Below are 17,516 nucleotides of genomic sequence, written 5' to 3'. Positions count from 1 at the left end.
GCGAAACCCTGTCTCTACAAAAGATGTAAACATTAGCCGGGCGTGATGGTGTGTGACCATAGTCCTAGCTACTCAAGAGGCTGAGCCCGGGAGGTCGAGGCTGCAGTGAGCCGAGATCGCCCCACTGCACTCCAGCCTAGGTGACAGAGCAAGATCCTGTACCAAAACCAACCAAACAAAACCAAAACAAAACAAACAAAAAGCCCCAACAACAACAACAAAACAGACAACAAACTGAGAGTATGTATTGACTTTATGAGTCATGAGCAGAAACGTTCTTAGCAACTTCATAATAACTCACTTATGGAAACAGTCCAAATGCCCACCGTCTTCGCACTGGATAAATAAAATTGTGTACAGTCTTATTTTATTTTATTATTTTATTTTTTATTATATATATAGTCTTATATGGGATTATTATAACGCTGATAATGAGCTTACTGCTGCAAACAGCATGGACGGATTTCACCGTCATCAATATTGAGCAAATGCAGCCAGACACCAACGATCTGCATTCTAATGATTCCACATATGACATTTACGCACAAGGCAAATTAATCTATGGTGACAGAAGTTAAAAATCCTGTCACTTGGGAGAAGGAGGTGCAGATACTGACTTGCAAGGGACATGAGGAATCTTTTTGTAATGCTGGCAATGTTCCTTTTCGATCTGGGTGATAGGTACACACGTGTATTCAATTCCATGCGCACTTAAGATCTCTGTACCTATAAAATTTTTACACAGTACAGATGTATCTGTATGAAAATTGTTTCTTAAAACCTGACTTTCTTAGTTGGAAAGGCTATTGTTTTAGATTTTACTGTTGTGTAACAAATTACCACACACTTAGTGTCTTAAGACAGCACAGATTTATTATCTCGCTTTTTGTGGGGCACAAGTTAGCAAGGTCTTCTACTGATACTGCAGCAGGTGACACCACAATGTTGGCCATTGCTGCAGCAATGAGGCAGGGGGGTTCTCTTCCAGCAACCCTGGTTGTTGACAAAATGCATTTCTTTGTGGCTGTGGGACTGAAATCTCCTGTTTGCTTCCTGGCTGTCAGCTGAGGGCCACGCTTGGCAACCAGAGGCCCCTTTCCTTGAGGCCAGCGGTGCACAGTGTTTCTGGAACTCCACCTTCTTTGAAAGGGCTCACCTGATTAAGTCAGACCCACCCAAGATAATCTCCCTTTTGATTTATTAAAATCAACTGACCAGGAACGTCAATCACAGCTGCGCAATCCTTTGTTCCGTAAAAAGTGGCATGGTTGTGGGAGTGACATGCCATCACGTTCACTCAGAGGCAGGTGGCCTACAGGACGTGTGCGCCGGGTGGGAATCTTGGGGGCCACCTTTGAGTTCTCCCTGTGACAGTTTCAGGCCTGAGAACCAAATACGATAGAGCCTCCCAGCAGAACAGGTTTTCCAAGTTCCTTACCTGTCTTTGTATTTGTAACTCGTTGAAAGAAGCCCCTGGGATGGGATGAGGGGGGTCCTGTGCTTCCTCATTGCTGTGTGGCCACGCTGGCTTCCTGTGTCCACTTGGCATCCTCAGGCTAGGTGGGCATGCCGTTGTGTTGCAGGGTGATCGGGAGACAGAGGCCGCCTCTACCAGCGCTCAGCCCCCGAGGCGCTCCTGGAGCACGTGCCAGGCTCTGTTCGGTCCCCTCCAGCCTGCTCTTTCAGTTCCGGAGGATTTCCTATTTGTATGTTTAGACACTAAACCTTTTTCATTAACATGTGCTCACTATGGAATAATTAGACACACCTAAGAAGAAAAAGTAGTAAATGAGCTTAAAGAACATAAAAAGCGCCCTCAACCGTGCCACACATATTGCTATTATTTTGTTTTAGAGCTTTTAAGACTATTTTCATGGATACTTTAACTCATTTGTCTTATATTTATATATATATATATATATTTTTTTTTTTTTTTTTTTTGAGGCGGGGGTTGGGGGGTGGTTCACGCAGTTTAGCCCAAGCTGGGCTCAACCTCCTGGGCTCGATCCATCCTCCCGCCTCAGCCTCCTGAGTAGCTGGGATTACAGGCGTGTGCCACCCTACTCAGCTCGACGAGCTATGTTATTTACTTATTTACTTATTTATTTACGTATTTATTTATTTTTCAAACGGGGTCTTGCTCTGTCACCCAGGTTGGACTGTAGTGGCACAAACACAGCTCACTGCAGTCTCGACCTCCTGGGCTCCAGCGATTCTCTCACCTCAGGCTCCAGAGCAGCTAGAACGACGGGTGCGTACCACCACGCCTGGCTAATTTTGGCATTTTTTGTAGAGACGCGTTTCGCCATATTGCCCAGGTTGATCTAGAACTCCTCTTGCCTAGGCCTCACAAACTGCTGGGATTACAGAAGTGAGCCACCGCGCCTGGCCGAGCTTTTTTGTTTGTTTGTTTTTTGTTTTTGTTTTTGAGACGGAATCTCGCTCTGTCGCTCAGGCTGGAGTGCGGTGGCGCGATCTCGGCTCACTGCAAGCTCCGCCTCCCAGGTTCACGCCATTCTCCTGCCTCAGCCTCCCGAGTAGCCGGGACTACAGGCGCCCGCCACCACGCCTGGCTAATTTTTTTGTGTTTTTTAGTAGAGACGGGGTTTCACTGTGTTAGCCAGGATGGTCTCGATCTCCTGACAGCGTGATCCGCCCGCCTCGGCCTCCCAAAGTGCTGGGATTACAGGCGTGAGCCACTGCGCCCGGCCCTGAGCTATGTTTTAATAAGAATACTTTGCATTGTGTTTTGTAACTTGCCTTTTAAAAAATACTTAACTTCGCTGGAAAGATTCCACAGTAAAAAGAAAAAGAAAAAAAAATACTCAACAAATGTACTGTGATGCCACTCATTTCTACATTTTATTTTTCGCTTTTATGAAATTGTAAACAAAGAGCCATAGGCCACGCTGGGGTAGGGGAGGGGTCGCCCTTCAAAACGCCACCAGTGGACCCTATGGGGGTGTTTTTTGTTAACCGTTCACAGCTCCCTCCAAGAACCTTCAGATGCTCTATGATGAGTGGTTTTCCGCGACTCTTTCCAAATTCTTGGGTCGCTGCCACACATGTGACCACTTGGGGGCGCTCAGGACTCCACCGCGGCGCGGCTCTGGTCCTGGCGAGAGCGCGAGGCGCTGTGCAGATCGCGCTGCGCAGTGTCCGTCGCCCCGGGATCTCGGCGCGCAGGTCTTGCAGCGCCAGGCGCAGCGGAGCCCCGGCACGGGGCTGCAGAAGGAGAGGGGACCTGGGCCTCCCGGAACTCCCTGTATACCACAACCAGACTGGAGCAGGACTGGTATCAGGGGGAAGAAGAAAACAGCCCACAACACCATCTTTATTGTTTCAGCGTTTGGAAGAACTCTAGATATCTAAGCAGCCACTGTTGTTGAACATTTAGAGTCAGATTTTTTTTTTTCCCCATTGCAAGATTATCCTTGTGGCTCAATCTCTGTATAACATCACAATGATTATATAGAGAAATAAATATCTAGTGTAGTTAATGGGCCAAAATTCTATATATTTTTTCTTTTTTTGAGATGGAGTCTCGCTCTGTCGCCAGGCTGGAGTGCAATGGCGTGATCTCCGCTCACTGCAACCTCCGCCTCCCAGGTTCAAGCGATTCTCCTGCCTCAGGCTCCCGAGTAGCTGGGATTACAGGCGTGAGTCAATGGGCCTGGCCAATTCTGTAACTTTTTTTTTTTTTTTTTTTTGAGACGGAGTTTCAGTCGCCCAGGCTGGAGTGCAGTGGCGAGATCTCTCCTCACTGCAACCTCCGCCTCCTGGTTCAAGCAATACTCTGCCTCAGCCTCCCGAGTAGCTGGGATTACAGGCGCCCACCACCACGCCTGGCAATTTTTGTATTTTTAGTAGAGACGGGGTTTTACCATCTTGGCCAGGCTGGTCTTGAAACTCCTGACCTCATGATCCACCCGCCTTTGCCTCCCAAAGTGGTGGGATTACAGGCTGAGCCACCGCACCCGGCCCAATTCTGGGGCTTTTAAAGGTACACATAGGCAAATTACTCTCTGGAAAGTGTCGGAAAATTACTGAAGTGTCATTTTCTGGGGTAAATACCCGTTGTCTGATGGCCATGGAAAAATAGGCTGCAGATACATAAAGGGCGGGCTTTAGAGCTGAAGTTTAAATAGGCGACAGGAAGAGGAGAAGAGCTCTCCGTAGCAGACAGGGGTCTTGCAGAAATGGGTTGCCGGTTTTGCGGTGAAATGCAGCAGATTTTATAGAAGAGCTTGAGGAGGCGGTGTCTCATTTACATAGGGCCCCAAAGATTGGTTGGATCAGGTGTTTCATTTGCATAAGGCGAGAAAGACTGATTAGGGCTAGGTGTCATTTTCGTAGGGGGAGAGAAGCTGGCCGCCCCCAACCCCAATCTTTCATTATGCAGATGGTTCTCTACCTGGCCCGGGCCATGTTGCCTGTTTCTTTACAGGTGGTGAAAAAAAAAAAACGAAGATGGAGCCTCCATGTTGAACGTACCTGGTCCCAGGTAGCTGTTTTCTATTGGCACAGCTGCCGGCATTCACCCGTGCAAACTTCCAGCTTGCCTATCTATGTTTGCAACTCAATTTTTCAGGCTGCTTTTTGTTAGAAAAGAAATGACTTTGGGCTGCTTTTTGTTAAAAGGTTAGTTGGCCGGGCTCAGCAGCTCACACCTGTAATCCCAGCACTTTGGGAGGCCGAGACGGGCGGATCACGAGGTCAAGAGATCGAGATCGTCCTGGCTAACACGGTGAAACCTCGTCTCTACTAAAAATGCAAAAAATTAGCCTGGCGTGGTGGCGGGCGCCTGTAGTCCCGGCTACTTGGGAGGCTGAGGCAGGAGAATGGCGTGAACCCGGGAAGCGGAGCTTGCAGTGAGCGGAGATCGCGTCACTGCACTCCAGCCTGGGCGACAGAGCGAGACTCTATCCCCCCCCCAAAAAAGGACTCTGTTGCCCTTGCTATCTGCCTAAATAATTTCTATCTCTTGTATCACTACCAATTTACTGCTATTTATATTCCCACTTACTCTGGTGTAAGGCTTCATTCGCTCAGCATAATGTTTTTGAGATTCCTCTACGTTGTTGAGTTCATCAGCAGTTTGTTCCTATAGTTGCTAAGTAATATTCCACGATTAATCCATTTATTGTTGATAGATATCTGGGCTTGCTCCGGGCTTTTTGTTTTTTGTTTTTTGTTTGTAATTATACATAACGCTGCAATTAACATTTGTGTACAGTCTGCGTGGATATAGACTCTTAATAAATGCCTAGGAGTAGAATTGCCGGTCACAGAAAATGTGTACGTTTAGTTGGATAAAAAACTTTTGCCCAAAGTGGTTGTACTATTTTCCTCCTATCATCAATGTACAAGCGTTTTGGTTACTACCTCCCTGGCAACATTTGGTAGCGACCATTTCTTTATTTGTTTTAACTTCTAGCCATTTTTTTTTTAGACGGAGTCTCGCTCTGTCGCCAGGTTGGAGTGCAGTGGCGCGATCTTGGCTCACTGCAACCTCCACCTCTCAGGTTCAAGCGATTCTCCTGCCTCAGCCTCCCGAGGAGCTGGGACTACAGGCGCCCGCTACCACGCCCGGCTAATTTTTGTATTTTTAGTAGAGATGGGGTTTCACTGTGTTGGTCAGGCTGGTCTCGATCTGCTGACCTCGTGATCCGCCCACCTCGGCCTCCCAAAGTGCTGGGATTACAGGCGTGAGCCACCGCGCCCGCCCTACCTTTCTTAAATGTTGGAATTTCACAGACATGGACCTGATCTCTGTTCTCATGCGCACTCTCTCCCTGGGCGGCGTCATCCACCACCACGGCTGCAAAGACTATCCATGCGTCTCCCATCTGTCACTTGACTTCCTCCCTCCTTTCCTTCTTTATTTCTTCCTTTCCCTCACATATTTATTTGTCTGTATGTGTGGTGAGAACACTTAAAATCTACTCTCTTAGCAATTTTCAAGAATACAATGTTTTTATCATACTCACCATGTTGCACAATAGATCTCTCTTGAGCTTTTTCTTCCTAACTGAAATATTGTATCCTTTGAGCATCTCCCGGATCCACCCCTCGCTCCCCACCCAGCCTCTGGCAACCACCATTCTATTCTCTGCTTCTGTGAGTTACACTTTTTGGCGTCCACATAGGAGTGAGGTCGTGCGGCATGTCACTTAACATGTCCCCCAGGCTCGTCCCTGTTGTCACTAATGACAGGATTATCCTGTTTTTGCGGCTGAGTGGTGCTCTGTTGTGCGCATCCACCTCGTTGGCTCCACCCACTCCTTCACTGACGGCCGCTGACTTTGCTCGCACATCTGGGCTATTGTGAACAGCGCTGCGGGAAACGTGGCGGCACAGACATCTCTTGGGCAAACCGAGGATACGATATGGATACTTCCTCTGTCATTTCCACTCCCATTTCTCCAGGCCCTGGAGCTCCATCTCCACGCCCGAACTCGTGGCCTCCCATTCCCCAAGCAGCTTCTCCCGAATGTCCCCTCTCAGAAAACGGTGCCAGCGCATCCCTGCTGTTCCACCCCTAAGCCCACTGTCAACCCCGGACAGCTCCGCTGCCGCCGTCTCCTCTCCCTGCGGTCGCTGCCACACCCTCTCGTCCGGTCTCCCATGCCCCCTTATGCTACCGCATCGGGCATGAAAGTTTCCTTTTCTTTCTTTTCTTCCTTTTGTTCAAGACGTTTCCCTTTGTCACCTAGGCTGGAGTGCAGTGGTGCGATCACGGCTCACTGCAGCCTCCACCTCCTAGGCTCAAATGAGTCTCTTACCTCAGCCTCCCAAGTAGCTGGGACTACAGGCATATGCCACCACACCTGGCTGATTTTTATTCTTCTATGTTTTAGTAGACATGGGGTCTCCGTACGTTGTACAGGCTGGTCTGCAACTGCTGGGCTCCGGCGATCCTCCCGCCTCAGCCTTCCAAGTCTGGAAGCTCCTTTTCTTACATGCTCGGCTCCATTAGCCAGGCTTAAAGGGACACATGGACGAAGCTCAGGATTATAATCAGAAATAGAACAGGATTATAATCAGAAATAGAAATAGAACAGGTGGGTGCGTCGGCTCACACCTGAAGTCCCAGAACTTTTGGGAGGAAGAGGTGGGTGGAATGATTGAGTCCAGGTGTTTGAGACCAGCCTGGGCAACATAATGAGACCTTGTTTCTGTTTATAAAAACAACAACAACAGGAGAGACACTTGCCACGGGTGACAGGCGACCAGGGGAAAAGCAGAAGGAGAATGTGGAGTCCCAGCATCCGCTGCCTGAGAGCCTGAGGGCCTCCTCCAGGAACTGAACCTTCGCAGGGACCCGGCACTTCGCACTCTCTCCCCGGACACCACGGGCGGATGTGTGCACAGACTTAAGGCCTCCAAACCCTCCTTTAGTGGAGGCTGTGGATGATTTCCCATCTTAGTGCACACTGTTTCATAAACACCCGCTCACTTAGATGAAGATGTTCTTAGTTATGCTCGTAGCACAGTCATGCCCACCTCATGCGAGTCACATCCGCAGACTTAGTCCCTGCTTGCACATCTACCTATGCTGCCAATTGACCTAATTACAGGCCACAGTCAGAAGGAACCTCTTGCTGAAGGCCATCTCCTGCCTGTAGGCGGAGGTGAAGGACTAGCCCCGAGAAGGAAGGAAGATTCCCTTTCCTAGGGGGCGGAGATAACAGGAGGTCTGTGAACCTGGGTGGGAACAATAGCAGAACTCATATTTTTCGTAATCACGAACTGAAATAGGGTTTTCCATTCCGAAAGGAGGCTACAGTCCACAGTGGAATTAACAGGACCTTTGTTGCTAATGGAAATCACAGATGCGGCTGAGGCGGGAGGATCGCAGGAGCCCCAGAGGTGGAGGTTGCAGTGAACCAAGGTTGTGCCACTGCACTCCAGCCTGGACAGCAGAGGCAGACTCTGTCTTAAAAACCAACAAAACACGAAAAAATCACAGATCCTTTCATATCACATATCAAATCATAGTTCTTGTAGGCACTTCGAAATATCACTTATGCTCATTAGTACTTAAAAATTATGGTAATTGGCCTGACGGTGTGACTCACAGCTGTAATTCCAGCTATTTGGGAGGCCAAGGTATTTGAATCGCTTGAGGCCAGGAGTTTGAGACCAGCAAGGGCAACATAGGGAGACCCCATCTCTACAAAAAATGCAAAATATTAGCCAGAAATGGTGGCATGCACCTGTAGCCCCAGCTACTTGAGAGGCTGAGGTGGGAGGATCCCTTTAGCCCAGGAGGTCATGGCTGCAGTGAGCTAGGTTCTTACAACCACTCTCCAGCCTTAGCAACAGAGCAAGACTCTGTCTCAAAAAACCAAAACCAAAACAAAAAACAAACAGAAAGAAAGCATTATACTGAGAAGGAGTCCATAACTTTCACCAGACTGGTAGTCCATGGCCACCTATCTTTAAAAAGGCTCAAACTCGGCTGGGCGGGGTGGCTCACACCTGTAATCTCAGCACTTTGGGAGGTTGAGGCAGGTGGATCACTGGAGGTCAGGAGTTCAAGACCAGCCTGACCAACATGGTGAAACCCAGTCTTTACTAAAAATACAAAAAATTAGCCAGGCATGGTGGCGGGTGCCTGTAATCCCAGCTACTCAGAAGGCTGAGGCAGGAGAATCACTTGAACCTGGGAGACAGAGGTTGCAGTGAGCTGAGATGATGCCACTGCACTCCAGCCTGGGCAACAAGAGTGAAACCCTGTCTCCCCCCACCCAAAAAAAAGTAAAGAAAAAAAAGCCTCAGAGTCTTGCAAATAGTACAAAAGAGTTGTGGGTCAAGGGTGGAACATGAATTCCCCTTTCAATAAATGAGTGAGTGACTTTCAGAGAACCAAAAGCCCCACAGATCCAAGAGTAGTCAGGTAGGGCTGCTAGAAAAGCCCCACGCTTGTGAGTCAGGAGGGAGGTGCTGGTGGCCTCATCCAGGGCACTGTCAGGGGACAGGTTGGTGACAGTTGAGGTGCCACCTGGGACTGGCCAGGGCTAGAGGTGATTGAACTTTTGCAACGGATGTCCCCAGCTGAGAGTGAGGACTGTGCAGGGTTGGCTTGTTGAATGAATGAAGGATTATTACCAATCATATATTTTCTTTGCATTCATTCATTCATTTATTTATGTGCCTAACTCCTGTCCCATGTCCTGTCTAGGTGCTAAGGGGACAAAGATTCCTAGCTTCAGTGCACCTCAGATTCATGGGGAGACAGAACTGAGACTGAGAGCTGGTTCCTCTCCCTCTCTGGTGGGGATACAGTGAGATGGCAGCTGGGCAGAAATCAGGAAGAGGATCCTTACCAAGAACTCCACTGTGCTGCACCCTGATCTAGACTTCCAGCCTGCAAAACTGTGAGAAATCAACGTTCATTGTTTGAGCAGCCCAGTGTATGGTGTTGTGTTATAGCAACCCGAACCCAGACAAAGGCTCTTGGCTGGGGAGACAGAAACTGATCTGGAGCCTGCACTCCCCCTGGGGAGGGGAAGATGCCTGTCAACCTAGACAGAGGGCCTGGACAGAGGCAGTGCCTGGGCTGCGGTGACCCTTGCTTGCTGCTTCTGCTCAGGGGCACTGGGACAGGATCCCAGAAGGTTCCAGAATGCATGTCAAGCAAGCAGCAGTCCCTGTGGAGTTTGGGGTAACATGCACAGAGGAAGAAATGGCGGAAAAGCAGCATCAGGATGGCTTTAGGGCGGGGAGCTGCTGGAAGGTGGCAGACAAAGTGGGCAGGGGCAGGAGATGCTCCAGCGAGGCACCCGCTGACATGGGAGTGCTGTCATGCGCTGCACAGTGACCTTCCAGGTAAGGAGGGACACATACACACGGGTGGTCCCATGACTATGACGGAGCTGAAAAACTCCTATGACCTAGTGATGTCATAGCCGTGGTGCTGTCGTAGCACAGACATCACTCGTGGGAGCGACGGGCTATGCCACCCAGCCTAGGGGTGCAGGAAGTACACCGTCCAGGCTTCTGTGAGTGCATTCTGTGATGTTCACACCAAGAACCACCTAACGACCGTTTCTCAGAGCACATCCTTGTTGTTAAGGGGCCCGTGACTGTATGTCCTGGGAAGCAACACGTGACTGTTGTCCCGCCCTGCACTGACTGCCCAGCGAGTGCTCAGAATGCATTAGGTATGGGGTGGACAGAGGAGGAGGACAGCACCGGCACCCAGACAGCAACCGCCCTTGGAATCACCATTTCCTGAACCAGGGGACCTCCCCAGCCACCCACACCAAAGCCTAAACTCTCATACCTCCTCTCTCTAAAGCAGGGTTCTGCAAGCTTTCTCCACAAGGGCCACGTACGGAATCTTTTCAGTTTTGTCGGAAGTACCCACGTCCGCCTTTTTGGTGCCAAAGTCAGTAAAGGTGACACATAATGAGAGGGAGGGGCTGTGTGCCAATGGGACGTGTGTGCCAATGGGACTTGACTCACAGACAACAACATTTGAATTTCATCTAATTTTTACATTGTCATGAAATATTATTCTTTTTATTTTTTTTTAACCAGTAAAAACGTTCTTAGCTCGCTGGGCAGGAGAGAAATAGGTTGCAGGCTGGATTTGGCCTGAGGGTAGTTTGCTGACCAAGGGAAAGAGAAAAAAACCAAACTTGCTCTAACCCACCTCTCTCCCTCCAGTCCCATGCAGTCCCACTTTCCTTTCTTTTTTTATTTTTTATTTTTTATTGTTATTTTACTTTATTTTATTTTTTTGAGACAGGGTCTTGCTCTGTCGTCCAGGCTGGAGTGCAGTGGCATGATCTTGGCTCACTGCCACCACTGCCTCCTGAGTTCAAGCAATTCTCCTGCCTCAGCCTCCCAAGTAGCTGGGATTACAGGCACGCATCACCATGCCTGGCCAATTTTTCTATTTTTAGTAGAGACGGGATTTCACCACTTTGGCCAGGCTGGTCTTGAACTCCTGACCTCAGGTGATCCGCCCACCTCAGCCTCCCAAAGTGCTGGGATTACAGGCATGAGCCACCGTGCCCGGCTTTTATTTTTTATTTTTGGGTAAAAACAAAATTATCTCCACCATTAATTTTTCTTCCTTTTGACTTGGTTTTCTATTACACAGGTAACTCTATTCTCTCCACTGAAACTCCACCATTACCATGTGCTCAAATCCCAAACACATTTGAGTCTCTTTATTGATTCAGTTCCACTCCATTGATCTTCTTGATTCGTCCTGCACCAGGACCAAAATTATTATAGTTGGTAATATATGGAGGCTTATCTTTGTGCAAATTTCTTTGTACCGGGATTTTCAGAAGACTTTCCTAGCCCTGGAAGCCTGGTTTAAAAGAAAGGTTTCTTTCGGCCGGGCGTGGTGGCTCACACCTGTAATCCCAGCACTTTGGGAGGCCGAGGCGGGCAGATCGCGAGATCAGGATATTGAGACCATCCTGGCCAACATGGTGAAACCCCATCTCTACTAAAAATACAAAAAATTAGCCAGGCGTGGTGGCGGGCGCCTATACTCCCAGCTAGTTGAGAGGCTGAGGCAGGAGAATGGCATGAACTCGGGAGACGGAGCTTGCAGTGAGCTGAGATTGCGCCACTGCACTCCAGCCTGGGTGACAGAGCGAGACTCCATCTAAAAAAAAAAATAAATAAATAAATAAATAAAGACAGGCATAAGAAATTATAAAAGTATTATTTCGGAACTGATAAATGTCCATGAAATCTTCACAATTTATGTTCAGAGATTGCAGTAAAGACAGGCGTAAGAAATTATAAAAGCCTTAATTTTGGGAACTGATAAATGTCCATGAAATCTTCACAATTTATGTTCCTCTGCTGCAGCTCCAGCTGGCCCCTCCATTCGGGGTCCTTGACTTCCTGCAACAATGCCCAGCTAATTTTTTGTATTTTTAGTAGAGACGGGGTTTCACTATGTTGGCCAGGCTGGTCTTGAACTCATGACCTCAGGTGATCCACCTACCTTCGCCTCCCAAAGTGCTGGGATTACAGGCATGAGCCACCGTGCCTGGCAGGAGCAGCTTTTTAAAGCTGTCATTGGTGAAGAAGTAACAGCCACTGGTTTTGTCTGGGTGGGATGTCTGGTGCTTTGTGGCTGGCGCAGTAAGCTTGCTTCCACCCCTGCTTAGATGCAGTGATGAAGTGGCCTCGCTTGGTCTAATTTAATCTTGGTCTCCAAGTAGCTCTGTCCAGGGCTGTATTCTGCAGGGCTGCTTATGTCCAGCAGGCTGTGAGTGCCCGTTAGCTTCCAAATGGCAGGGGCTTCTCTTTAAAAACTTATTTTTCTCAGAAGTTGTCGTGGCCCTTTGTTGCTGCCCGTGGCCTTGTGTCCTTGCTTTCCTGGGATAGCCTCAATGCAAAATATTTTCCTCTCATTGACCAGAATGAACTGCTGGCATTTGGATCTGAAAATCTACATCCTGTAAGAATATTCCTGATGCTTTTTAAATGTTAGCTGCTCTTTGTTTAAGCACCTTCTACATGCCAGGTATTCATTCAAAATGAACTTATGAACTCTATTTTTTTTTTTTTTTTTTTTGAGAGGGAGTCTTACTCTGTCACCCAGGCTGGAGTGCAGTGGCGCGATCTTGGCTCACTGAAACCTCCACCTCCCGGATTGAAGCGATTCTCCTGCCTTAGCATCCTGAGTGGCTGAGATTACAGGCAGGCGCCTGACTCTTTTCATTGAGAATACAACACATTATTATTACCTGTAGTCACCATGCTATACAATAGCTCTTTAGAACTTATCCATCCAGTCTAACTGAAACTTTGTAGTCTCTGCCCAATGTATCCCCATTTCTCCGCCATCGCCACAACCCAGCCCACAAGATCATTGTAATAGACACAGAAAAGCATTTGGCGAAGTCATGTTTTTTATGACAAAAAAGAAATTAAAAAACTAAGAATAGAATGAAAATTCCTCAATTTGATAAAGTACATTTACAGCAGACCTATAGTGAGCATTATTCTTATTGTCAGAGGCATTTAAACCAGAGTGACTCCATCTTGTATAAGGGCTGGGTAAAATAAAATAAGGCTGAGACCTACCGGGCTGCATTCCTAGTAAGTCGGGTATTCTAAGTTACAGGATAAGATAAGTCAGCCAAAGATACAGGTCATAAAGACCTTGGTGATAAGACAGCATGCAGTGAAGAAGCCGACCAAATCCCATCAAAACCAAGATGGCGATAAAAGCTACCTCTGGTCATCCTCACTGCTCATTATATGCTAATTATAATGTATTAGCATGCTAAAGACACTCCCACAAGCACCATGACACTTTACAGATGCCATGGCAATGCCAGGAAGTTACCCTATATGGTCTAAAACAAGAAGGAACCCTCAGTTCTGAGAATTGCCCACCCCTTTCCTGGAAAACTGATGAATAATCCACCCCTTGTTTAGCATATAATCAAGAAACAACTATAAAAATGGACAACAGCAGCCGTTGGGGGCTGTTCTCTCCGTGGAGTAGCCATTCTTTTATTCCTTTATTTTCTTTCTTTTTTTTTCTTTTTTTTTTTTTGAGAAGGAGTCTCGCTCTGTCGCCCAGGCTGGAATGCAGTGGCGCGATCCTGGCTCACTGCAACCTCCGCCTCCCAGGTTCAAGGGATTCTCCTGCCTCAGCCTCCCAAGTAGCTGGGACTACAGGTGCCCGTCACTACATCCAGCTAATTTTTTTGTATTCTTAGTAGAGACGGGATTTCACCATGTTAACCAGGATCGTCTCGATCTCCTGACCTCATGATCCACCCACCTCGGTCTCCCAAAGTGCTGGGATTACAGGCGTGAGCCACTGTGCCCGGCCTCCTTTATTTTCTTAATAACCTTGCTTTCACTTTATGAACTTCCCGAATTCTTTCTTTTTTGGGGGAGATGGAGTTTTGCTCTTGTCACCCAGGTTGGAGTGCAATGGCGTGATCTCGGCTCACTGCAACCTCCGCCTGCCGGGTTCAAGCGATTCTCCGGCCTCAGCTTCCCAAGTAGTGGGGATTACAGGCATGCACCACCGTTCCCGGATGACTTTTGTATTAATAGTAGAGATGGGGTTTCACCATGTTGATTAGGCTGGTCTCGAACTCCCGACTTCAGGTGATCCACCCACCTCAGCCTCTCAAAGTGCTGGGATTACAGGCCTGCAAATTCCTTCTTGCTCGAGATTCAAGAATCCTTTCTTGGAATCTGGATTGGGACCTCTTTCCAGTAACATTATGGTGAAAGCCTCCTTAAGCTTTGGAAGATGACAAGGATATCACTCTCACCATTTGTATTTCATGGAGTACTGGAGGTGAGAAAAGGAAGCTAAAGGCACAAGACAGGAAAAGAAGAAGTAAGACAGTCATTATTAGCAGAGAAACATGATCCTGTATGTAGAAAATCTTGAGCAATCTTAAGCAACAAAACAGACTGGGCACAGTAGCTCATGCCTGTAATCCCAGCACTTTGGGAGGCTGAGGCAGGAGGATCACTTGAGCCCAGGAGTTTCTTTTCTTTTTTCTTTTTTCTTTTTTTTTGAGACGGAGTCTCGCTCTGTCACCCAGGCTGGAGTGCAGTGGCGCCATCTCTGCTCACCGCAAGCTCCAGCTCCCCGGGTTCACGCCATTCTCCTGCCTCAGCCTCCGGAGTAGCTAGGACTACAGGCGCCCGCCACCACACCCAGCTAATTTTGTTTTTGTATTTTTAGTAGAGACGGGTATTCTGGAAACCAGGCAGGAGAATGGCGTGAACCCGGGAGGCGGAGGTGGCAGTGAGCCGAGATCGCACCACTGCATTCCAGCCTGGGCAACAGAGCGAGACTCCGTCTCAAAATAAAATAAAATAAAATAAATAAAGCTACAGTAATCAAGATTAATGTTATTGTCATAAAGATAGGCATATAGATCAGTGGAACAGAATTGAGAGTGCAGAAACAGACCTTACGTTTCTGGCCAGTTGATTTTATTCTCTTGATAGTTTAATATACTTTTTATTGGCCGGGCATGGTGGCTCACGCCTGTAATCCCAGCACTTTGGGAGGCTGAGGCAGGTGGATCACGAGGTCAGGAGTTCGAGACCAGCCTAACCAACATGGTGAAACCCCGTCTCTACTAAAAATACAAAAATTAGCCGGGCGTGGTGGTGTGTGCCTGTAATCTCAGCTATTTGGGAGGCTGAGGCAGGAGCATTGCTTGAAACCGGGAGGTGGAGGTTGTGGTGAGCTGAGATCGTGCCATTGCACTCCAGCCTGGGCAATAAGAGCAAAACTCCGTCTCAAAAAAAAAGAAAAAATAAATAATAATATACTTTTTACTGAGGTAAAACATGCCGTGAACACACCCATGCAGCCACCACCCAGGTCAACAAATAGAAGATACCCAGTGCCGCAGAACCACCCCCTGGTGTTCCCTTGGTCAGTATCCTGCTCTTCTCAAAGGTAGTCACGCTTTTGACTTCTCACACCTACATTAGTTTTTGAGCTTCACATAAATAGAATAACCCCTATGTAGTTTTTGGTGTCTTGATTCATTCTGTTAATGTTATATTTTTGATATTTGTTCACGTTGTTACATGCAGCAGTGTGTTGTTGTTGTTGTTGTTGTTTTTTGCTGCGCATTATTTTTAAAGTTCAGATATAATTCATATATCATCAAATTCACCTTTAAAAGTGTACAATTTGGCCAGGTACAGTGACTCATGCCTGTAATTCCAGCACTTTGGGAGGCCAAGGGGGCCAGGTCGCTTGAGCTCAGAAGTTTGAGACCAGCCTGGGCAACACGGCAAAACCCCATCTCTACAAAAAATAGAAAAATTAGCATGACGTAGTGGTATGTGACTGTAGTCCCAGCTACTTGGGAGGCTGAGGGGGAGGATCGCTTGAGCCCAGAGGAGGTCGAGGCTGCAGTGAACCGAGATGGTACCATGGCACTCCAGCCTGGACAATAGGGCCAGACCTTGTCTCAAGAAATAAATGAATAAAGTAAAATAAAATAAAAGCATGTTCCATAATGTGCAATCATTACCAGCAGCTAATTCCAGAACATTTTAATCACCCCAGAAAGAAGCCCCAAGTCCATTAGCAGTCATCCCTCACTTTCCCTTTCCCCAGTGCCTGGAAACCCCTAATCTACTCTCTGTCTCTATGGATTTGCCTGCTCCGGACATTTCATAGAAACTGAATCATATAATACAGGGCTTTTCGTGTCTGGCTTCTTTCACTCAGCATACTATTTTTGAGGTTCATTTATATCGTACCACATACTAATATTTCATTCTTTTTTATGGTTAGTAATATTGCATTGTTGACCAGGCGTGGTGTCTCACACTTTTAATCCCAGCACTTAGGGTTACCAAGGTGGAGGGGATCCCTTGAGCCCAGGAGTTGAAGACCAGCCCGTGCAACATAGGGAGATCCCTGTCTCTGTCAAACAATTTTAGAATATTACCTACGTGTGGCAGCTCGCACCTGCAGTCCGAGCTACTTGGGAAGCTGAGGCAGGAGGACTGCTTGAGTCCAGGAACTATGATCACACCACGGCACTCCAGCCTGGGAAACAGGGTGAGGCCTTGTCTCAAAAAACAAAGTTTAGCTTCGTGTGAATATACTACGTTTTATTTATCCATTCATCAATTCATGGACGTTTAAGTTGTTCCTTTCTTTTCGTTTGATTTTTTTTGAGACAAATTCTCACTCTGTGCCCCAGGCTGCAATGACACGATCTCGGCTCACTGCGACCTCCACCTGCTGGGTCCGAGCCTCCACCCGCTGGGTCCAAGCCTCCACCTGCTGGGTTCAAGCCTCCACCTGCTGGGTTCAAGCCTCCACCTTCTGGGTTCAAGCCTCCACCTGCTGGGTTCAAGCCTCCACCTGCTGGGTCCGAGCCTCCACCCGCTGGGTCCAAGCCTCCACCTGCTGGGTCCAAGCCTCCACCTTCTGGGTTCAAGCTGGTCTCCACCCGCTGGGTTCAAGCTGGTCTCCACCTGCTGGGTCCAAGCTGGCCTCCACCTGCTGGGTTCAAGCTGGCCTCCACCTGCTGGGTTCAAGCTCGCCTCCACCCGCTGGGTCCAAGCTGGCCTCCACCTGCTGGGTTCAAGCTGGCCTCCACCTGCTGGGTTCAAGCTGGCCTCCCAGCTTAGCCTCCACCTACTGGGTCCAAGCTGGCCTCCACCTACTGGGTTCAAGCTGGCCTCCACCTGCTGGGTTCAAGCTGGCCTCCACCTGCTGGGTTCAAGCTGGCCTCCCAGCTTAGCCTCCACCTACTGGGTCCAAGCTGGCCTCCACCTACTGGGTTCAAGCTAGCCTCCACCTGCTGGGTCCAAGCTGGCCTCCACCTACTGGGTTCAAGCTAGCCTCCACCTGCTGGGTCCAAGCTGGCCTCCACCTGCTGGGTCCAAGCTGGTCTCCACCTACTGGGTTCAAGCTAGCCTCCCAGCTTAGCCTCCACCTACTGGGTTCAAGCTAGCCTCCACCCACTGGGTCCAAGCTGGCCTCCACCCACTGGGTCCAAGCTGGCCTC

Source organism: Pongo pygmaeus, chromosome 4 (genome assembly GCF_028885625.2).
Source record: "Pongo pygmaeus isolate AG05252 chromosome 4, NHGRI_mPonPyg2-v2.0_pri, whole genome shotgun sequence".
Lineage (NCBI taxonomy): Eukaryota > Metazoa > Chordata > Mammalia > Primates > Hominidae > Pongo > Pongo pygmaeus.
Note: the sequence above shows the minus strand (reverse complement) of the source record.